This window comes from Pogona vitticeps, chromosome 3 (assembly GCF_051106095.1).
Source record: "Pogona vitticeps strain Pit_001003342236 chromosome 3, PviZW2.1, whole genome shotgun sequence".
In the NCBI taxonomy this organism is placed as follows: Eukaryota; Metazoa; Chordata; class Lepidosauria; order Squamata; family Agamidae; genus Pogona; species Pogona vitticeps.
In genome coordinates this window covers 266114398-266138979 of record NC_135785.1, presented here as the reverse complement: position 1 = coordinate 266138979, position 24582 = coordinate 266114398, and the positions used below count along the sequence as shown (strand labels likewise).

Genomic DNA, 24582 nt, shown 5'->3' with positions numbered 1-24582 from the left:
GCATTCCCGCCCGCAGCAGGAATTGCAGCGACAGCAGGGGTCCCCCGGATGATGGGAAATGCAGAAATCATTGGGTGTGCTGTATCCCCAGAGTCAATTAGCGCAGCGGACAGAGAAGCTGCAATCGGGGTGACCACAGGGGTTGTTCTTAAAGGTGCATTGTGGTCATTTTGTAGAAATAGGTCAGGAGTTGTAAAGTCATCATTGTCCAGTCTATCAGGAGGCTTCTTCCTACTGTGGTAGGAATCATACTGAGAAGGCAATGGAGGTGCAGAAGGCAATAGGGATGCACTAGGTGCAGGAGGTAGTATCTGTGGCAAAGGAGGGTACATGGACATGGCCCCACATTCCATTTGTTGATTGAAAAGGATGTTCCTTGGGGAAAGATTCTTAAGAGAAGCCCTCACTTTGCACCAACTAAAAAGAATGCATGAAGTAATTTTTGGGTCGTTTTGAAATGTGCTCCCAATCTTCATCCATTGTTCTAAGTCAAGGGTGCCACTCTCAGGGACCCATGGACAACATGAATATATGGCCAAAACTAAGTCTTCCAGCTCTTTCTTTGTGGCTGGGTGGCCATGGCTTGTAATTAGAAAGAACAGTTCATAGACGAAAGCCTTTTGGTCTTGGGATAATCCTGAGCCCATTGTATGTATCTGAATTTGACCAACCTACTCACCCTTTGGGATCCTTTAAAAGGATGATTAGCGCGCTGAGCTCGTGCAGAGCGAGGTGGTAGGGCAGAACACAAGTACCGTCGTTCTGTGGTCGTAACTGAAGATTGATGGCCCTTTTCTTACGTTCGATCACACGGGAGCACCACTTATTGCGAGGCCGGCTCGAAGAAAGTGTGTGCTGAAAAATAAATGACTCCCAAAGACAGAAGACTTCGCTTTGTTTAGCTCTTTCAGTTTGCTGGGGAGAGACTGTTCTTTCTGTTAGCTGGGGAGAAAACTGAACTGCCTCACAGCTTCTCTCTGCAGTGTTCTTCTATTTTCTCTTTCGGTTTCTCCCTCAGCTTTATCAGCTCAGCTCTCTCCAGCCACTGTCAGAGTGATTTATTGCCTGTAAGAACGCCTACTTTCAGCAGAGTTTCAGCCTATCAAACATCTTATACAGCAAAACCTATCCTATTACAATGCAATAGGAAATGAGAAAATATGCTTCTTCCTGTTGCCTATACAGACATAGATATAGCTACATACAGTAATAAACTCTCTTTTCTGCTGCTGCAGAACCATTTCCCAACAAACCACCACTGCTGAGGAGACTGAAATTGAACAGTTTTACGAAGATTTACAACACCTTCTAGAACTGACACCAAAGAAAGATGTTCTTCTCATTCTAGGGGACTGGAATGCTAAAGTAGGGAGCCAAGAGATAAAAGGAACAACAGGGAAGTTTGGCCTTGGAGTTCAGAACGAAGCAGGACAAAGGCTAATAGAGTTTTGTCAAGAGAATAAGCTGGTCATCACAAACACTCTTTTCCAACAACACAAGAGGCGACTCTATACATGGAAATCACCAGATGGGCAATATCGAAATCAGATTGATTATATTCTCTGCAGCCAAAGATGGAGAAGCTCTATACAGTCAGCAAAAACAAGACCTGGAGCTGACTGCGGCTCTGATCATCAGCTTCTCATAGCAAAATTCAAGCTTAGACTGAAGATAGTAGGAAAAACCACTGGGCCACTCAGGTATAATCTAAACCAAATCCCCTATGAGTACACAGTGGAAGTAGAGAACAGATTTAAGGAACTAGATTTGGTGGACAGAGTGCTTGAAAAACTTTGGATAGAGGCTCGTAACATTGTCCAGGAGGCAGCAACAAAAACCATCCCAAAGAAAAGGAAATGCAAGAAAGCAAAATGGCTGTCCAACGAGGCCTTAGAAATAGCAGAGAGGAGAAGGGAAGGAAAATGCAAGGGAGATAGGGAAAGTTACAGAAAGTTGAATGCAGACTTCCAAAGAATAGCAAGAAGAGACAAGAGGGCCTTCTTATATGAACAATGCAAAGAAATAGAGGAAAATAACAGAAAAGGAAAAACCAGAGATCTGTTCAGGAAAATTGGAGATATTAAAGGAACATTTCGCACAAAGATGGACATGATAAAGGACAAAAATGGGAGGGACCTAACAGAAGCAGAAGACATCAAGAAGAGGTGGCAAGAATACATAGAGGAATTATATCAGAAAAATGTGGATATCCCGGACAACCCAGACAATGTAGTTGCTGACCTTGAGCCAGACATCCTGGAGAGTGAGGTCAAGTGGGCCTTAGAAAGCCTGGCTAACAACAAGGCCAGTGGAGGTGATGGCATTCCAGTTGAACTATTTAAAATCTTGAAAGATGATCCTGTTAAGGTGCTACATTCAATACGCCAGCAAGTTTCGAAAACCCAACAGTGGCCAGAGGATTGGAAAAGATCAGTCTACATCCCAATCCCAAAGAAAGGCAGTGCCAAAGAATACTCCAACTACTGCACAATTGCACTCATTTCACACGCTAGCAAGGTTATGCTCAAAATCCTCCAAGGTAGGCTTCAGCAGTATGTGGACCGAGAACTCCCAGAAGTACAAGCTGGATTCCGAAGAGGCAGAGGCACTAGAGACCAAATTGCTAACTTGCGCTGGATTATGGAGAAAGCCAGAGAGTTCCAGAAAAACATCTACTTCCGCTTCATTGACTATGCAAAAGCCTTTGACTGTGTGGACCACAACAAACTATGGCAAGTTCTTAAAGAAATGGGAGTGCCTGACCACCTTATCTATTTACTGAGAAACCTATATGTGGGACAGGAAGCAACAGTCAGAACTGGTCATGGAACAACTGAGTGGTTCAAAATTGGGAAAGGAGTACAACAAGGCTGTATATTGTCCCCCAGCTTATTCAACTTATATGCAGAATACATCATGCGGAAGGCTGGACTGGAGGAATCCCAAGCCGGAATTAAGATTGCCGGAAGAAATATCAACAACCTCTGATATGCAGATGACACCACTCTGATGGCAGAAAGTGAGGAGGAATTAAAGAACCTTGTAATGAGGGTGAAAGAGGAAAGTGCAAAAAACGGTCTGAAACTCAACATCAAAAAAACTAAGATCATGGCCACTGGTCCCATCAACTCCTGGGAAATAGAAGGGGAAGATATGGAGGCAGTGACAGATTTTATTTTCCTGGGCTCCATGATCACTGCAGATGGAGACAGCAGCCACGAAATTAAAAGACGCCTGCTTCTTGGGAGGAAAGCGATGACAAATCTTGACAGCATCTTAAAAAGCAGAGACATCACCTTGCCAACAAAAGTCCGAATAGTTAAAAGCTATGGTTTTTCCTGTCGTGATTTATGGAAGTGAGAGCTGGACCATAAAGAAAGCAGACCGCCGAAGAATTGATGCCTTTGAATTGTGGTGCTGGAGGAGACTCTTGAGAATCCCCTGGACTGCAAGGAGAACAAACCTATCAATTCTAAAGGAAATCAACCCTGAGTGTGTCAGAGTATAGAAATTTTATAAGCCTTAACCTGTATATGTGTTTCATTAACGAGCTGCCATTGTGCACAGATGTGAGAGTGCTGAATCACTCTGGACATGATGTAATGACTTGAAACCAGGAGAAGACCAGGTGCAAAGCATGAAGTCATCTGTTTTCTGATTGGACAAAATATGCCATGTACATGTATATAAGTGGACTGTGTCTTTGTGTCTTTCTCTTCCTCCACTATCACTTGCTGCCACGCATGCTGTCCGTTTGTATAAAGAGTTCCTGCTGTGCTGTTAAGATACCTGCCTGTATATAACTGTAAATACGTGTAAATACAACTGTCTTGCAACACAAGAAGAACTTGTAAGTGTCTTCAATAACTCTGCGTATTCACTGGAAGGACAGATCCTGAAGCTGAGGCTCCAGTACTTTGGCCATCTAATGAGAAGAAAAGACTCCCTGGAAAAGACCCTGATGTTGGGAAGGTGTGATGGCAAGAGGAGAAGGGGACGACTGAGGATGAGATGGCTGGACAGTGTCAGTGAAGCAACCAACATGAATTTGACAGAACTCCGGGAGGCAGTAGAAATAGGAGGGCCTGGCGTGCTCTGGTCCATGGAGTCACAAAGAGTCGGACACGACTAAACAACTAAACGACAACGACGATGAACCATAGGCTTCTCTTCTTTGTATGAGAGATCTATAACTTTCTGTTGGCCTCCTGAGGGAATCTGGCATCCTCTTCAGGATCTAACAAGCTAAGGTTAGCAAAAGACACTAACAAAATTAGAATCAAAATTTAGAAGGATCTTGATAGGTTCAAATACTTGGCTGAAAAGAACAAAATGAAATTTAACAGAGGTAAGAGCAAAGTTGTACACCTAGAGAAAGAAAAGCAAAGACACAGCTAAAAGATCCTTGCCTCAGTAATACTACGAGCAAGAAAGATTTTAGAATTGTAGATCACAAAGTGAGAATCAGCCAACAGTGTGCTGTTGCTGCAGAAAAGGCAAATGCTGTTTTAGGATGCATTTACAGAAGTATTGTATCCAAATCCCATGAGGTACTCATCGTCGTCGTTTAGTCGTGTCCGACTCTTCGTGACCCCATGGACCAGAGCACGCCAGGCCCTCCTATCTTCCACTGCCTCCCGGAGTTGTGTCAAATTCATGTTGGTTGCTTCGATGACACTGTCCAACCATCTCATCCTCGGTTGTCCCCTTCTCCTCTTGCCGTCACACTTTCCCAACATTAAGGTCTTTTCCAGGTAGTCCTCTCTTCTCATGAGATGGCCAAAGTATTGGAGCCTCAGCTCCAGGATCTGTCCTTCCAGTGAGCACTCAGGGTTGATTTCCTTTAGAATGGATAGGTTTGTTATCTTTGCAGTCCAGGGGAATCTCAAGAGTCTCCTCCAGCACCACAATTCAAAGGCATCAATTCTCCAGTGGTCAGCTTTCTTTATGGTCCAGCTCTCACTTCCATACATCACTACAGGAAAAACCATAGCTTTGACTATTCGGACTTTTGTTGGCAAGGTGATGTCTCTGCTTTTTAAGATGCTGTCAGGGTTTGTCATCGCTTTCCTCCCAAGAAGCAGGCATCTTTTAATTTTGTGGCTGCTGTCTCCATCTGCTGTGATCATGGAGCCCAAAAAATAAAATCTGTCACTGCCTCCATATCTTCCCCTTCTATTTCCCAGGATGTGATGGGACCAGTGGCCATGATCTTAGGTTTTTTTTTTTTTTGATGTTGAGTTTCAGACCGTTTTTTGCACTCTCCTCTTTCACCCTCATTACAAGGTTCCTTTAATTCCTCCTAATTTTCTGCCATCAGAGTGGTATCATCTGCATATTACAGGCCCGTTGCCAATATTTCTGTCATGAGCAAAGTGGTCGAGAGGGTGGTGGCTGACCAGCTTCAGGCACATCTGGATGAAATAGATGCCCTGGATCCTTTTCAGTCGGGCTTCAGGCCATGCCACGGTACAGAGATGCCATTGGTTGCCCTGTACGATGACTTGTTGAGGGAGGCCCACAGCAGTAAAATTTCTTTGTTGGTCCTCCTCGACATCTCATTGGCCTTCGATACCGTCGACCACGGTATCCTCCTGGGGAGGCTCTCCGAGTTGGGTATCGGTGGCTTGGCTCTGGCCTGGTTCTGTTCCTTCTTGGAGGATCGTCCCCAGAGAGTTCAGCTTGGGGAGAGGGTCTCGGCCCCGTGGAGCCTCAAATGTGGGGTTTCACAGGGGTCGATTATCTCCCCAATGCTGTTTAACATCTATATGAGGCCGCTGGGTGGGGTCATCAGGGGGTGTGGAGCGTCATGTCATCAATATGCTGATGACTCCCAGCTCTACATCTCCTTTTCACCAACTGCAGGTGATGCCGTCCTGTCCCTCCAGCACTGCCTGGAGACCGTACTGCAATGGATGCGGGAGAACGGGCTGAGGCTGAACCCGGACAAGATGGAAGTTCCAAGGGTGGGTGGCCCTGTGGATGGTGCCTTGGGAAACTCCCTCATGTTTGGGGGGGGTGGCCCTAGCCGCAAAGAGTGGGGTCCGCAGCCTGGGGGTACACCTGGACCCGATGCTCACCATGGAAACGCAGGTGGCATCGGTAGGCTGCATCGCCTTTTCCCACCTTTGGCGGATTGCCCGGCTGCGACCTTACCTAGACACGGGGGCGCTCACTACCTTAGTACATGCACTCATAATTTCTAGATTAGACCACTGTAACACACTCTACGTGGGGCTGCCTTTGAAGCTGATGCGGAAACTTCAAGTGGTGCAGAATGCGGTGGCCAGACTCCTTACTGGAGTGAGAAAATACCAACATATCTCTCCTACTCTGGCTGCGCTGCACTGGCTGCCCATCCGTTTCCACATTGACTTCAAAGTGTTAATGTTTACATATAAGGCCCTAAACGGTTTAGGACCCCAATACTTGGCGGAACGCTTACTCCCAACTAGTTCTACCTGTGTCACCCGCGCGAGCCAGGAGGTGAGGCTGAGGAGCCCGACGCCGAAGGAGGCCCGGAAGGAAAAAACAAGAAACTGGGCCTTCTCGGCGGTGGCTCCTCGCCTCTGGAATAACCTACCTCCGGAGATTCACGCTGCACCGTCACTGGGTACTTTTAAGAACCAACTAAAAACGTGGATGTATAGGCAGGCCTTCCCTTCCAGTTAATTCCTGTCCTCTTTCCTTTTTTAATCTTTTTCTCTTTATTTGATTAATTTTGTATTTTTCCCATCTTGCTGAATCATTTAATTAATTAATTGTTATAAATTTTTCTTGAACTTGTTATCCTTTATGTTGTAAGCCGCCTAGAATGGTCGAAATGACTGGATAGGCGGTGTATAAATACAATAAACAAACAAACAAACAAACAAACAAATAAATAAATATCGAAGGTTGTTGATATTTCTTCTGGCAATCTTAATTCCGTCTTGAGATTCCTCCAGTCCAGCTTTCCACATGATGTATTCTGCATATAAGTTAAATAAGCCGGGGGGGGGGCAATATACAGCCTTGTCGTACTCCTTTCCCAATTTTGAACCAATCAGTTGTTCCATATCCAGTTCTAACTGTTGCTTCCTGTCTCACATATAGGTTTCTCAGGAGATAGATAAGGTTTCTCAGGAGATAGATAAGGTGGTCAGAAACTCCCATTCTTTAAGGACTCACCATAGTTTGCTGTGGTCCACACAGTCAAAGGCTTTTTGCATAGTCAATGAAGCAGAAGTAGATGTTTTTCTGGAACTCTCTGGCTTTCTCTATAATCCAGCGCAAGTTAGCAATATGGTCTCGAGTTCCTCTGCCCCTTCGAAATCTAGCTTGTACTTCTGGGAGTTTTCGCTCCACATACAGTACTGCTGAAGCCTGCCTTGAAGGATTTTGACCATGACCTTGCAAGCGTGTGAAATGAGTGCAATTGTCCAGTAGTTGGAGCATTCTTTGGCACTGCCCTTCTTTGGGATTGGGATGTAGACTGATCTTTTCCAGTCCTCTGGCCACTGTTGGGTTTTCCAAAGTTGCTGGCATATTGAATGTAGCACCTTAGCAGCATCATATTTTAAGATTTTAAATAGTTCAATTGGAATGGCATCACCTCCACTGGTCTTGTTGTGAGCCAAGCTTTCTAAGGCCCACTTGACTCTCCAGGATGTCTGGCTCAAGGTCAGCAACCACACTATCTGGGTTGTCCAGGATATCCTAATCTTTCTGTGTATTCTTGCCACCTCTTCTTGATATCTTCTTCTTCCGTTAGGTCCTCCCATTTTTGTCTTTTATCATGTCCATCTTTGCACAAAATGTTCCTTTAATATCTCCAAATTACTTGAACAGATCTCTGGTTTTTCCTTTTCTATTATTTTCCTCTATTTCTTTTCATTGTTCATTTAAGAAGGCTCTCTTGTCTTTCCTTGCTATTCTTTGGAAGTCTGCATTCAATTTTCTGTAACTTTCCCTATCTCCATTGCATTTTGTTTCCCTTCTCTGCTATTTTATTTTATTTATTTATTTATTTATTATTTTTTTATTTGTAAGGCCTCATTGGACAGCCACTTTGCTTTTTTGCATTTCCTTTTCTTTGGGATGGTTTTTGTTGCTCCCTCCTGTACATTTTTACGAGCCTCCATCCAAAGTTCTTCAGGCACTTTGTCCACCAAATCTAGTTCCTTAAATCTGGTCTTCACTTCCACTGTGGGATTTGGTTTAGATTATACCTGACTAGCCCAGTTGTTTCTCCTACTCTCTTCAGTTAAGCTTGAATTTTGCTATGAGAAGCTGATGATCAGAGGCACAATCAGCTCCAGGTCTTATTTTTTTGCTGACTATATAGAGCTTCTCCATCTTTGGCTGCAGATAATATAATCAATCTGATTTCGATATTGCCCATCTGGTGATTGCCACGTGTAGAGTCACCTCTTGTGTTGTTGGAAAACAGTGTTTGCGATGACCAGCTTATTCTCTTGACAAAACTCTATTAGCCTTTGTCCTGCTTCGTTTTGAACTCCAAGGTCAAACTTACCTGTTGTTCCTTTTATCTTTTGACTCCCTACTTTAGCATCCAATCCCATAGAATGAGAAGAACATCTTTCTTTGGTGTCAGTTCTAGAAGGTGTTGTAAATCTTCATAAAATTTGTCAATTTCAGTCTCCTCAGCATTGGTGGTTGGTGCATAAATTTGGATAACTGTGATGTTGAAAGGTCTGCCTTGGATTCGTATTGACATCATTCTATCATTTTTGATATTGTATCCCATTACAGCTTTTCCCACTCTTTTGTTGACTATGAGGGTTACTCCATTCCTTCTACGGGATTCTTGCTCACAATAGTAGACATGATAATCATCTGAGCTGAATTCGCCCATTCCTGTCCATTTTAGTTCACTGATGCCCAGGATGTCGATGTTTATTCTTGCCATCTCCTGTTTGACCACCTCCAGCTTCCCAAGGTTCATAGATCTTACATTCCAGGTTCCTATGCAGTATTTTTCTTTGCAGCATCAGACTTTCCTTTCACTTCCAAGCGCGTCCGCAGCTGAGAGTCCTTTTGGCTATGGCCCAACCACTTCATTATCTCTGGAGCTACTTGTACTTGTCCTCCACTCTTCCTCAGTAGAATGTTGGACGCCTTTTGACCTGAGGGGCCCATCTTCCAGTGTCATATCTTTTAGCCTTTTGTTTCTGGTCATGGGGCTTTCTTGGCAAAGATACTGGAGTGACTTGGTGCTGCCTGCTCCAGGTGGATTGTGTTTAGTCAAGAACTCTCCACGATGATCTGTCAGTCTTGCATGCCCCTGCACGGCATAGCCCATAGCTTCTCTGAGTTACTCAAGCCCCTTCACCATGACAGGGCAGCAATCCATGAAGGTGCTACAACAATCTACATTTATTCAAGTATGGTCATGTCATCTTCTTCTGGTTGCTGCACAAGGGTGGAGGGCGGGGTTTCACTTAACTGGAGCTTCTTTTGGGGGTAGGGCTTATATTATGAGTATCTTGAAAAATCATACTGGGGCTTATTTTGAGGTTAGGTGTTATTTTCGGGGAAACAGGGTAGTGAGGGAGAAGGTTTTAGAATCCATAGAAACTGACCAGGAATGTTTTAACAAACAAGAAAAAACCCAAGAACTAACATTTACAGAGACGCCCAAAAAGGCCAGCCTTCCATGAAGCATCTGGTGGTCAAGCGTATCAAATGCTGCTGACGAGTCACGCCCGCACCCACATTGAGGAACAAAGTTGAGCCTCGGCCACTTGGATATCATTCAAAACTCGAGAGAGTGCTCTCTTGGCTGAATGCTCAGCCCAAAATCTAAACTGAAATGGATCGATGGCATTTTGTCTATCTAAATAAGGGGCAAGTTGAGAAAATGCCACTCTCTCCAAAACTTTAAGATGCAAAAGAAGGAGAGAAACACAACCATAATTAACACAAACTGAAGGCTTAAGGGAAGCTTTTTTGGGGGGGTCCTCTTTTGTTATGATTCAGCATGATCATCATTAGCTCATTGTGCAGCCTGCGTGGATGTCTCAATTGCCTCCAAATGGAAGCAAATGGTGGCATTCGTTGGGAGACAACCCTGTGATGTATTGGGTGGGTTGCGAGGTTAATTAAAAGGGAGGCTGGAGAAACTCCCTCCTCCATGTTTGCCTTCTTTTCCCCCAATATTTCCCTAACCAACACAGCCAGATTCTTAAATCATTTCAGTTTGGTGCACTGCCACTTACCTTATTTAATAACAACAGCAATAGCCATGAAAAAGAGCAGGGAAGCGGGCTGTGTTGACACTGCAGGCCCCACTCCCACACAGAAGCGCAGCCCCATTACAGCCCTGACCGAGAAGGCCGAAAAATGGGAAAAGTTATTTCCTTCCGTCTCCTCAACCTTAATTCCAAAATTTTCTCCTCACACTGCAGCTGCCCTTGGCTCTGCTGTTGCTGCTGCACCCACACTTGCAAGTAAACTGGGGAAAACATACTCATGAGTAAAGATCCACAGGAGACACCTTTTCCATAAAAACCAGCAGAAGCTCACTTCATAGGGCAGGAGCATGTTTCTTTGTTGCTTAATATACCAGTGGTGCCTTGACTTATGAACGTCCCAGCCTACAAACATTTCGAATTACGAACAGCTGTTTGCAAAATTTTGCTTTGACTTGTGAATGGAGCTTTGATTTACGAATGAAAATAAAAATCGGGGAAGGCAGGAAATCTGAACTTTCAGTTAACTGTTGACCAGTGAAGAGGCTGCTTGTCCGCTACCTCGCTCGCCCCAGAGATTAGAGAGTGTGGGTACAGAGAGGGACTTCAAACTGCCTACTGCCTGGTACTGCATGGTACTGTACTGTAGGGACTGTGGTTTTTGTTTTTTTGTTTTTTACTTTCTTTTTTAAAACAGAGAGACTGCCTGTACTGGGTGAGTACACTGTATTTACTGTACAGGGGTTTTGTAGCTTGGGGTTGTGCTAGGTGGCTACGTGGGGGGTTATGTTCCTGTGCTGACTGTTGGTTTTAAAATCAGAAAACTGTTTGCAAAGGTCTGTCTGGCCGTTGGCCTCTAAAATGCATTTTAGTCTTTTGGTTTTAAAATCAGAAAACGTTTTGCAAAGGTCTGCCTGGCTGTTGGGCTCTAAAGCTAAGTGACCTCTCTTTTGTTTTAAAAGGTGTTGGTGGGTGGATTTAAAAGGAGCTTGGTTTAGTTTAAAATGTGTTTTGTTTAAAAGTTGCTTGGTTTAAAATGTGTTGCTGTAAAATGTGTGGGTTTTAAATGTGTGGGTCTAAAATGTGTTTTATACTCCAAATTCTCCCCCCCCCCAATTGTCTGTCTGTCTCTCTCTGTCTTCTCTCTTTTTGTGCTTAAAAGCACAAACCTTTGTCTGAGGGGGTCTGTGTGCCCCAGTGATGAACTCCTTTCTTTCTTTCTTTCTTTCTTTCTTTCTTTCTTTCTTTCTTTCTTTCTTTCTTTCTTTCTTTCTTTCTTTCTTTCTTTCCTCTTTTCCCCATTGTTCCCTTCCCCCTTCCTCCTTTCCTGCCCTTTTTTAAACCTAAGTTCATCTTAGGTTATAAGAAGACAAATTCTCCCCCTAGTGGTAGAGGACGGATTAACCTGTTTTGATTTACAAATGCTTCGATTTACAAGCCGTGCCTCGACATAAGAACAAAAAACAGCTGGAACGGATTAATCGGGTTTCAGTGCATTCCTATGGGAAATGCTGATTTGACTTATGAACGTTTTGGCTTACGACCATCTTCTGGGACAGATTAAGTTTGTAAATCAAGGCACCACTGTTACAGGTGGCACTACCTGCCTTTTCAACATTTCCCACCCAAAAAGGGGAGGGAGCCCCTCAAACTCAAAGCCAGAGTGCAAGCACCACAAGAGTGTTCCCTACTCAAACAACAGGAGGAGCCCTTGGGCGGAAGCACACAGTCTTTAATTACCTAAAATCTGCTGCTGCTTCCAGAAGTGTAATTTGCACAGCAGGATTTGGGCTATAATTTGTTTTTGTTTTTTTTTAATTAAAAAGTACAAAAAATACAAAAAAATACGAAAAATACAAAATACCTACTACTACTACAAAAAAACTATAAATTACGAGACTATAAATTACAAAGCAAAACATCACCCTCAGGACTAGCATTACACTTCTTTCCATCCATTTTCATTCCAAAATTTCAATGTTTCTTCACTCGGGGTATACCCCCTCCCTCTCCAAAATACATGTTCTAAAAATACGTTCCATATTTTTAAAAGTCATTATTTTTTATTTGGCCCCTGCTTATTTTCATATCACATGTCAGTTTATCATTAATAGCCATGTCCCACAATTCTCTATACCATTCCTCGAGGTTAAATTGATTTTCATTTCTTCAATTCCTTGCCATAATTATCCTTGCAGCCATAATCATTATTATTATTAAATCCTTATTTTCATTCACCAATTGATCTTTACTCAAATTCAATAAGGCTGTTATTGGGGACACTGGAATATTCAATCCCATTATTTCAGTTACTGTATTTCCTTAAATATTACTTTCCATTCTTTCTTTCATTTTTCACATAGCCACCACATATGTAAATACGTCCCCTTCTCTTTTTTACAACTCCAACATAATGATAACACAGTTTTATCCATCATATTCATTTTGACCGGCGTTAAATACCACCTCCATATTACTTTATAGCAGTTTTCTTTTATCCTTACTGACATGTACTTCATAATTCTCTGATCCCATATTTTATCCCATTCTTCTCCTATTACTTCTTCATCCAAATCATTTTGCCATTGCATTTTTAACCCTACAGTACCCCGTTCTACTTGATTTAATAATTTATATATTTGACTTACAATTCCTTTTCTTTCTGTTTTTTCCTCTGATTTCAATCTTTTTTCTATAATTTCTTCAAATTTTGTCATTTTTCTACCTTTCCCTTCTTTAGTATACCATTCTCTTGTCCACTTTTCTAATTGAATTAGATTTAACCATGAATACCCTTTTCCCCCTAATATCTTTTTTATATCCCCTTTTTCTTTTATCTTCTCTGTCCAGTCTTTTAATCTGCTTATCTGTTTGCTTTTTAATACATTCTTTAAGTTTTTAAAATTTTCTGGAAAATTCCTTAAATCAACTACCTGAGATAAAGGAGATATCGGTGGACTCAATACCTCTCTAAATTCCTTCCAATTTTCCAACATATTTATTAAAAACTGATTTTTGATCTTTTTTATCCCTTCTGCAATTTTTTTAAACAAGATACTTTCCACAGTTTCTTGTATTCCTTCCGTCTCAATATATATCCAAATTAAATTTTTATTATCCTTAATTATATCTGGGATATGTCTAAGCTGATTCGCTACATAGTATAATTTTATATTAGGTAATCCAAGACCCCCCTTCTTTTGTGCGACATACCATAGTTTTTTATTAATCCTCCCTCGTTTGTTTCCATTGCAATAACAATTTATCATTGTCTGCCATTCTTTTAATTGTTTTTCTGTAATCTTTATAGGGAGCATCCAAAATATAAAATTTAATTTAGGGATTATTTTCATTTTACATAATGCGACTCTACCAAACCATGAAATTTTTAATTTCTGATATTCCTTTATCCTTCCAGTTATCTCTATTTTTAATCTATCCAGATTTATTTTGATTATTTCTTGTAGATTCCAAGTTATATTAATCCCCAAATATTTCATAACCTTTCCTATTTTACCTTCAAATATTATTTTCACTTTACTTTCCCCTTCTTCTGAATGGTTTAACAATAAACATTCGGGCTTCCCCCAGTTTATCCTTAATCCCATTATACTCTCAAATTCCTTCAAATGTATTTTCAACCTTTCAATTGTTTCAGCTGGATTATTAACTATTAATAATGTGTCATCGGCAAATAAATTTATCTTACCATTCTCTTTACAGTGGGGTCTCTACTTAAGAACTTAATCCGTATTGGAAGGTGGTTCTCAAGTGGAAAAGTTCTTATGTAGAATCTGCATTTCCCATAGGAATGCATTGAAAACCATTTAATCCGTATCTGCTCTTTTCCGTCCATAGAAACTAATGGGAAGCTGCTATTCTGCCTTCTACCACTAGAGGGGGATTTTTTCTTTTTTCCCTCTTAGGTCAGGGAACAGTGTTAAAAGCACTTCTGACGAAGCTAATTTTGAAGCAATGGACTGAAAACCAATTAATCCGTTCTGGCTGTTTTTTTTATGTAGAGGTGTGTTCGTACATTGAAGCATTAGTTCCCATAGGAACTAATGCAAAGCTGGTTAATACGTACTCTACCACTAGGGGGAGAACTTTTTTTTAACCTAAGATGACCTAAGGTTAAAAAAAGAGCAGGAAAGTTTTTTTTCCTGTTCTTATCTGGATTTTTGTTCTCAAGTAGAAGCAAAATTTAGCAAATGGAGCTGTTCTTAAGTGGAATTGTTCTTAAGTAGGGACGTTCTTAAGTAGAGACCCCACTGTATTATCTGCCCCTCTAATCTGTTTATCTTCTCTAATTATGTGTGCCAAAATTTCAATTATCATTGTAAAAAGTACTGAAGATAGGGGGCAACCTTGTCTAGTGCCCCAACCTAGGTATATTATTTCAGTGATACCATCGTTCACTATAACCTTAGCTGTATTCTGAGAATAAAGTTGGTGAATTATATGATTGAAATTAGATCCAAACCCTAAATACTTAATTAATATCTTCAATGACTCCCATTCCACTGAATCAAAAGCTTTAAATATATCTAGTGATATTACTCCCGCCTTAGAATTACTTTCTTTCGCCAAGTTCATTACATTAAGTACCCTCCTCATTAAATCAGACATTTGCCTACCAAGTATAAATCCATTTTGGTCTTTTTCAATATATTTCCACATAAAGCTATTCAATCTTTTTGCCATTATTGCCGTAAATATCTTAGCATCCTGATTTATCAATGATATTGGCCTATATGCATCCATGTTTGCAAGGTTTTTATCTGTTTTCAGTATTAAAACTATAAGTGATTCTCTCCATGAAAGTGGGATTTCTTCTCCCTTTAATATCTTATTAAATAACTCTTTTAATTTTGGTATAAGGATCTTTTTAAATACTTTATAATACTCTGGGCCTAGTCCATCTGTTCCAGGGGTCTTTCCTACTTTTAAACTGTTTATAATTTCCTCTATTTCCTTTTCCGTAATCATCTGCTCTATCACATTTTTATCATCATCTGAAATTTTTTTATTAAAGTTGTTTTTAATATACTCTTCAATTTTTATAGTGGAAGGATTTTTACTGCTATATAAAGTTTTATAAAACATTTGAAAAGCTTCAAGCTTCTCCTTTGTTTTATTACATCTTTCCCCCTTCATATCTTGTATTACTCCTATATTACTTTTATTCTTTTTTTAGAAGACACATTAGCTAATAATTTAGAATTCTTATTACTAAATTCAAAATAATTTCTTTTTAATTAGATTTCTTTGTACCATTTCCAAATGAATTCCTTCCAATTCCTTTCTCTTTGCTTGTAATTCTATTATTGCTTTTTTACCCCTAGTTTTTATAACTATCTTTTCTAATTCCTTTATATTATCTTCTAATTCCTGTATTCTTTTCCCCTGATTTTTCTTTAACATGTATGACATTTTACATGCATACCCTCTTGCCACAGATTTCATTGCATCCCATATTACCTTAGTTTGACTTCCCCCTTTCTCATTTATTTCCCATGTTTCGTATAAATCCTTTTGAAATTTTTCAATTAGGTTTGGATTTCTAAATATGCTTGTATCCATTTTCCACCTATTTGCCACTTTATAATCACATTTAATCATCAACTCCATTTTCACTCTGGCGTGGTCTGAAATTTGTATAACATCAACAACTGTTTCATTTACTCTAGGCAGCAAGTCATTAGATACAAATATATAATCTATCCTTGAATATGTGTTATGCACCTGTGAGCTAAAAGAAAATCTTCTTTCATCCCCTTTTAACTCTCTCCATACATCTTTCAAATCAGTTCTACTTATTAATCTATTAAAACCTATAGTTTTAGATTTCCTTTCCCCAGTCTGCAGCTTTGATTTATCTTTCATCAAATCCATTACCATATTGAAATCTCCTGCTAATATTACTGACCCTTTTCTCAATTTATCCAACTTTCCCAATATATTTTCTAGAAATTCTTCTTGTCGCTCATTAGGTGCATACACATTTACAAGCGTAATTTGTCCGGACATTCAAAGGTCTTCTAACAAAGTTCATCTCCCAAGATGCCTGAACAAGTGTAGCAGGGGTGGTCTTGCATGGGATCACAACTGAAGTGTCATCAGAAATTTCAGCCACTTCATCCCTAATTCTGGGTCAGTTATGAACACGTTAGAATACAGGAGGGCCTGGCGTGCTCTGGTCCATGGGGTCACGAAGAGTCGGACACAGACTTAACAACTAAACAACAATATGAACAAGTTAATACTATCACTACTGCAGAGTCTTATGGGACCCTACTGTTTGCTTCCATCCTTTGAGAAAATAATCCAGATATTTCTGCTTGTAACATTTTCTGCTTTAACTAGCCATTTTTGCATGAGAGGACTTCATCTCTTATTTCCTAGTTACTAAATTTGTTCAAGCATCTTTGAGGGGGACTTTGTCAAGAGCCTTTCGTAAGTGTAAGTAAACAATGCCCTGTGGATCGTCCCCAGCTGCATGTTTACCAACTCTCCTAAAGATTTCTAAATGAGCTTAGGCGACAAGAATTCCCCCTGTGGAATTGATGTACTGTAGATGCTTTTTCTTTTTCTTCTTTCGTTTCCTTTCCTTCTTTCTCCTTCTATTCTTTCTCCTTTTCTTTCTATTTTCTTTTCTTTCTCTGTCCCTCTCTTTTATTTTCTTGCATCGCTAGTCTTTCTATATTTTTGTTAATATGTATGTTCCAATTCTCACATGAGGGTTTCGGCAATTTTCCCAGAACAAAGTTTAAAGTAATGGGTCTGTAACTTCCTGACTCCCTTTCAAAAATGTCCACTTTTTAGGGCCATCTTACAGACTTTGTGCAGCCTAGTTGGGGGGGGGGGGGAATGAGAAGAAGAAGAAGAGGAGGAGGAGCTGGGGGTTGAAAATGCCAAGGCTCCTGACTCTGCCGGTGGAGCTCCTCCCCTTCCAGGTATCAAAGACCTGACAGCTGCCGGAAGCAGTGCGTCTGCACCCACCTCTGTGTTGCGCTAAGTGTGCACTTAGCGTTTCACATGGAAGCACAGGAGTCATGTGCCAAACATTTTGGAGATGAAGCCTCAGTCTAGCAGATCTTTGCAGGACTCTTTTCTCCAACTTGTTTTGAATTCCTTCCTCCTCATATTAAAATTCTTCCCAAATAACACCTTCTCGTTTTAGTTCATTGCGAAATTGTTGCCAGTCATTGCTAACTCTGGGGAAAAACTGTTAACTGGGAATTTTGTCTGCTTCTAAAGGGATGTGTTTTATGGGAGGGAGAACAGTGGGGAAGAGTCGGAGAGCAGTTATTGGAGTTGTTCAGAGCAGAGGGAGAGACAGTGGAGTGTGGCAGATCAACATCATGAGAGAGAGGAGGTCAAAAGGGCATTGGTTGCCCCTAAGCTGTCCCCCAATAGCTTGGGTAGCCTCGCTGACAGGTCCACTGGGTTGGAAATGCTGCTGCTGCTGCTGCTGCTGCTGCTGCTGCTGCTGCTGCTCAAGGCCAAGTCAGTCAATGGCCAAATAGCAGCCAATCGGGACTTCATCCTGGAAGAGCAGGCTGATCTGCTTGCTTGCGTCACAGAGACCGGGTTGGCTGGGGGTGTCCATCTCACCCAGCTTTGTTCACCAGAGTTTTCTGTGCAGCAGCAGGCAAGGCCCAGTGGGAAGCAGGGAGGTGGAGTTGCAGAGGTCTGTTGTGATCCTGTCCCCCTCACCACGGGCTACATCGCATTTTCTGGGCTTGAATGTCTCTATTTGAAAGTGGGAGCCCGGGACAGAATAGGGATTCTGTTGGTGTACTGCACACCCCAGTGTGCTTAACAATCTCCCTTTCTGAGCTACTTACTTGAGCTGGTTTTGGAGGTGGTGTTGGCTTGTTGTGCTGGAGGACTTGAACATCCATACCAAGGCCGTTCTGTCAGGAATGGCTTAGGACTTAATGTCCTCTGTGATGGCCGTGGGTCTATCTCAAAAGGTATCTGCCCCCATTCCTGTTGCAGGGCATGCTTTAAACATGGCCTTCTGTGCTGGGATATTAGATGCTGGGGATGTGGGTGTGGAGGAATGCCTGTAGTTCTGTTGTCATGGTCAGATCATCATCTGCTGGGGTTGAGACTCACTGGAACATGTGGCACAGTGGTTAAACAGCTGTCCTGCAGCCAAAACTGTGCTCATGACCCAGGGTTCAATCATAGGTAGCCGGCTCAAGGCTGACTCAGCCTTCTATCCTTCCAAGGTCAGTATAATGAATACACAGCTTCCTATGGGGGTGGCAATGTGTAGCCTGCATATTTGTAAACTGCCCAGGGAGTCTTTTAAATGCTATGGGGCTGTATACTGTATAAGCAACACACTTCACATTATGGTTTGGAACTCAGTGCTTTTGCCTGCTGAACAAGGGTATCTTCAAATTGGGAGAGGTTGTGATGCACCACCTGCCTCCAGGCTGAATGCTCAGAGGTCAGAGTTTCCCATCTGTTGAGATCCATTTCCAGGGCCTTCAGATCCCGCTTGCAGATATCCTTGTATCGCAGCTGTGGTCTCCCTCTGGGGCGATTTCCCTGCACTAATTCTCCATACAGGAGATCCTTTGGAATCCGACCATCAGCCATTCTCACGACATGCCCAAGCCAATGTAGATGTCGCTGTTTGAGTAATGTATACATGCTGAAAATTCCAGCTCGTTCTAGGACTACACTATTTGTAACTTTGTCCTGCCAGGTGATACCAAAAATGCGTCAGAGGCAACGCATATGGAAGGTGTTCAGCTTCCTCTCCTGCTGTGCACGAGAGTGCTCAGGACACAGGCTCTATCGACCTGGATCTTGGTATAAGCCGTCAGCTTCTTATTAAGCATACTCTCTTTGCGAGTCTAGAAAACATGATAGCTGCTTTGTCAATTCTACTAGCAATGCCTGTAATGGTGTGGTTGTCAAGAACTTGGGTGCAAAATTTTGTAGCATTTTGTTGTTGTTATAATTGCTTGTATTGACTGTTATATAAATGCAAATAAGAGATACATTTTATGAAACTGTGTTTGCAAGATTCACCAATAGTAAGCAAAGGGCCGCATATAACTTTATAGTGTTACATATGCATTCACACAGATCTGAGAATTTACAAGTCTAAGGAATTATTGAATTCAGCAGTTACATATCCTGGCCATTGTTCCCAGTGATTCCCACTGATACCCAACAGTTTCTGTTTGGAGGGGATGATCCTGAATCTTCAACCATCAAAACATGCACAGTAATTTACTACAGATTTTTAGGAATGCCAGAAGTGCCTGTAATAAGGAATCAGTTAGTCCATGAGTGACTGTTGCATACAGTACCTACTAAGCAGAAACTGGGTGACATAAGGCTCAGTTCCACGAATCAGGCGTAGTTGTAGGTGGGGGAAGTGAACCCAAAGACCGCACTGACTGAGAATGATGATGATGAAGCCTTCAAACACTAGGCCAGGCGGTGGTGGGCTTGGTTTTCATTCCAGGCAGGTGTGAGGCTCAGAATTAAGTCTATCTGGGGTTCTGAGGCTTCTGGATAGTGGAGAGGGAAAGAAGACGCTAAGAGACCAGAGGTAAGAAAGAAGGTTCCAAGTATTTTGTTGCAGGGCAGTTGGGAAGTCTCTCTCTCTCTCATGCGCGCGCGCGCGCGCACACACACACACACACACACACACACACACACACACACACACACACACACACACACACTTATTTATTTCCTGCCTTTCTCCTTACAAAGGATCCACGGTGGCTTACATTATTAAAGAAGACAATATTTAAAAGCTAAAAACAGTAATAATTTAACAAGTATTATATTAAAAATGGTAAATAAAATCTATACTAAAACATATTTAAAACAGAGCACAACAGTTCCTTTTAAAAACCCCTCTCAGGCCACTAGTCATTAAGGAAAAGCTTGCCTGAAGACAAAAGTCACCCATGCCAAAGCAACTGTTTGGGGCTTGAGTCAGAGTCACCTCAGGTCCCATACAGTATTTGTTGTGACTTTTACTTACTCGCTCCTTTGCCCTTCTCTCTGCAGAGGGAGTCCAGTAGTTAAAAAATGGAAGTATGGGGCTAGAAAGAAAGACAAACTGACCCTTAGCTAGGACCCCAGTTCCTGTGGTGGTTTATAAGTGAAAAGGCTGTGCCTGTGCTTGCAGTAGTTTATTATGGGTTGAATACACACATACAACAGAAAAAGGCCTACAAAGCAGAAGGCTGGCATTTGTATGGAAAAGATATCCAGAAAACAGTTTTTATCACTACTTTTCCTTCAATCTCATGCAATCCTTCCTAAAAAATACAACAGAAAGTAAAAACACCTGGTTTCTTATCCAGGGAGACTTTTCTAAGGGCCCTAGTTGATGAGGTTGTGAATTGTCAGAAACAATGGCTCTGGGGAGCAGGGACAGGTTAATGAGGCATGTGGCAAAGTTAGCAGGTTCTGACTTACAGTGTGACTATGTAGGAAGGCTGTCCTAGTTTGATCTGAGTTGCTTCAGAATACCCTACGTTTTCTCCCTTCACCAGGGAAAAGACTGCTTGTCAAGTGCCACTTCCTCCTCCTCCAAGTGGCACCAGCTGAGCAAACAAGAAGAACTGAAAATCTTAGCTCAGGAGGGTAAATATGACTTGATAGGCATAACCGCAACTTGTTGGGATTACTCCCATGACTGGAATACAGCAACCAAAGGATATAAATTGTTCAAAAAGAATAGAAAGAATAGAAATGAAGGTGGAGTAACTGTGTATGTCAAAAACACATATTTCTGCATAGAAATACAGGAGGATGAGCTTGGTTGTCCCATTGAGAGTATCTAGATTAATATAACTGCGACAAAAAAAGAACATGGTAGTTTGAATCTGCTACCAACCACCCAATCAAGAAGATGCAGATGAAACTTTTGAAAAACGAAGTGCAAGAATTTCAAAGAGACATGATGTAGTAGTAATGGGAGACTTCAAATATCCTGGTATCTGTTGGGAGGCCAATTCCGCCAAATATGGACCTTCCACAAAATTCCTGTCTTGTGCAGCTGACAACTTTCTCCTGCAAAAAAGTGGAAGAAGAAACTAGAGGAGTATCTCTCCTGGACTTGTTTTTGCCCAGTACGGATGACCCTGTAGAAGAAGTGCAGGATTACCATCAAAGCAGATCTGCCAGGTGATTATCTAAGTTTTTCTTGAACTCATCCAGTGTTGAAGCGCTCACCAACTTCTGAGGTCACTGGTTCCACTGTTGTACTGCTCTAACAGTGCAACCGAAATCTGGCTTCCTTTAACTTGAGCCCATTGTGGTGTGTCCTGCACTCTGGGATGATCGAGAACAGATCTTGCCCCTCCTCTGTAGGACGACCTTTCAAATATTTGAAAAGTGCTATCATATCACTCCTCAGTCTTCTTTTCTCAAGGCTAAATGTGCCCAATTATTTCAGCCTTTCCTCATAAGGCTTGGTTTTCAGCCCTCTGATCATCATCCTTGTCGCCCTCCCTCTGAATTTGTTCCAATTTTTTAGCATCCGTCTTGAAATGTGGTGTCCAGAACTGGACACAAGGCTCAAAATGAGACCTAACTAGTGTTGAATAGAGGGGGACTAGCACCTTGCGGGATTTGGAAATGATACTTCTATTAATGCAGCCTAAAATAGCATTGGTCTTTTTTGTAGCCACGCCGCATTGTTGGCTCATCTTTAGCTTGTGATCTACGACAATTCCAAGATCCTTCTCGCTCGTAGTTTTGCTGAGCCAGGTAGCCCCCATCTTGTAACTGTGCAATTGGTTTCTTTTTCCGAGGTGAAGTACTTTGCACTTATCCCTGTTGAATTTCATTTTGTTGCTTTTGGCCCAGTGCTCCATCCTATCAAGGTCGTTTTGAATTTTGTTTCTATCTTCTAGGGTATTAGCTATTCCACAAAATTTTCTGTCATCTGCAAATTTGACAAGCATTCCCTGCACTCCCTCAATCCAAGTCATTAATGAAAATCTGACACAGTAGTAATTTAAGCAATTTACAAAACCATAATAAGAAAATTGTTTGGAGGAGATACAAGACGCTTACTTGAGGAGTATGTTCCCACTGTACTAGCATGCCCTTCAGCATGGTATGGTATGCCTGTACAGTAGGAACACACCCCTCAAGCAAGTGTCTCTCCTTTGAGCATTATTAAAATTATGCTTTTCCAATTTAGTGCCAAGTCAGATAAGCACTGCAGTTTCACAAGTTGTTATATCCACTTAGCACTATGAAATGTAATTTTTTTAAAAAAAATGCCCTCATATATGTATGTCACTTTAGGGCATACCTACTACTGCCCTTTGGATCAATACAGGTGATTACACATGCCGGGGGGGGGGGAAGTGTTGTGAGTAGAATCGCTACAAAGAAACACAACCCCTTCCAACCAAATTAGAAGCCCAAGAAATGCTTGTAAAAAAAGACTGGGAATACTTGTGATTACCTATATACTGTGTAGTTAATGGAAAATACATTGAATTTAACCATGCAAACTCTGACACAAACCGTTGCACTGTAGTTCTAGCCTGGGTTTGAGCTAAGCGAGTGTCCTTTGCTTAGCTGTTTCTTGCAGAGTGAATCCAGCAATGATTCGACCCCACAGAGTGAGGGCACAAGAGCTTCAGGCTCAGAGATAGAGACTCTATCAGGGTTATGGTGATGGATCCAGAATCAGAGCAGCAGAACTGAAGCTCCAAGCTTCGGATAGAGTTCCCCAAAGGTGAGACCAACACTATGTGAGACCAACAGCTCTGCCCCCTCTTAGCCTTCCCATCAGCACAACCCTGCCTTGGGAAAGCGTTCTGCTGATGCTCGCATCATGGCACCTAGTATGTGTGTCGGTCATTGCTGGTGTAGCTCTGGCCACTCAACACTCCTGCTGATGTTTCTCCCGCAAGTGTAGCTTCATCAGGCTTCAGAGCTGAAAACTCTGCCACGTCATGGAGAAGCAGCAGCACCCACAGCCAGCAACAAACTTCTGCAAGCTAGCTAATACGTTTGTTCAGAATAGCGGCCTTGCACACAGGTGTGCATAAAGGCCCACTCCCAACTGCACCTCAGCGTGCACAAGGGCCGCAGGAGGAGTAGCTGGGACCCAGGAGCTGTTTCTGTCCCCAGGGGCTTCGCCATGGTAAAAGGGCCTCTTGCAACCTGGGGGACGTGGTGGTCTTCCTCTCTCGGCCGTAAAATGGGAGACAGGCAGTGCGGAGCAGGTGAGGACGACAAAGCGGGCAGGTGGGAACAGACCTCACCCGCAGCTGCTCTGTGCATGTGTGCGTTATACATGCCTGTAGAGATGGGGAGGCAGAGATGTTGGGAAGCACAGCCGCCTGGAAGCACATGGGGGTCCCGGGGAAGGACTGCCCCTGCAGTGGCGGCAGCTCTCCAACCCAGTAGTAGGCAAAAGGCACAGCGGCTCCCCTTTCTATCTAGGGTGAACAGCTCTGGATACCCAGCGTGGCGCAGCCGTAGGGGACCAAGTGACTGACCAGGACTCAGGAGGCCTGGGTCTGGATCCCTGTGCTGCCACGGAAACTCAGAAGGTGATGGTGGATGGAACTGGTCAAGTCACCCTTACATATCTCACCTACCTTGAAAGCCCTGCCAAGAGTGGTTCTAAGTCTGTTCTGACTTGATGGGGCAGACCACACAAAACCTCTCCGAAGACCTTGTCAGCTGCTGGATGCATAAGCATTGGACATGAGCAAGGAAGCAAGCAAGCAAGCAAGCAAGCAAGCAAAGAAAGAAAGAAAGAAAGAGAGAGAGAGAGAGAGAGAGAGAGAGAGAGAGAAAGAAAGAAAGAAAGAAAGAAAGAAAGAAAGAAAGAAAGAGAGAAAGAAAGAAAGAAAGAAAGAAAGAAAGAAAGAAAAAGAAAGAAAGAAAGAGCAAGCAAGCTACAAACTCAAGATAGAGAGGAATTAGAGGCAGAAAGGGGTCTTTCAGTATTGCCCCTCTGAGGTATCTGTGGTCCCCTGGCAAGGTGTTGGATCCCAGAAGGTAGGGCCTTTCTGCAGGCCTGACCCAGGACAGGGAGGTGATCGGCCTGCTCCGTCCAGGTTTTCCCCTTGGCCACCAGACAGAAAGGAACGGCGCGGTATATACTCTATATAGCAGAGAGGGCAACCGAAGAGCTTCCCGTCCCTGCGCCGCCATGGAAATGGAGGGGGTGGGGTGGGGAATGTTACCGGTGGCAAAACCGCTCCTGGAATATCTCGCTTACCTTGAAAGCCCGGTTAAGATCGCCCTAAGTTGGTTCCGCCTCGACAGCCGGGGCGGCGGCGCTCACCGCTCGTTCCCTCGCTCGCTCCCTCTCGGGTCCTTCCTGGGTCAAAAGACCGCAGGGAAAGGGGCCCGAAGTGGT

At 42.6% G+C, this 24582-nt stretch overlaps 1 long non-coding RNA gene across 1 annotated transcript; it reads right to left on the bottom strand.

Annotated features, from left to right (window-relative positions):
• Window positions 1-888: 888 nt before the first annotated feature.
• Window positions 889-24573, bottom strand: LOC144587987 (uncharacterized). The gene is made up of 2 exons (XR_013543272.1): window positions 24442-24573; window positions 889-21257 (listed from the first exon to the last, which is right to left on the bottom strand). It is a non-coding gene; the product is annotated as an uncharacterized LOC144587987 (long non-coding RNA).
• Window positions 24574-24582: the final 9 nt, after the last annotated feature.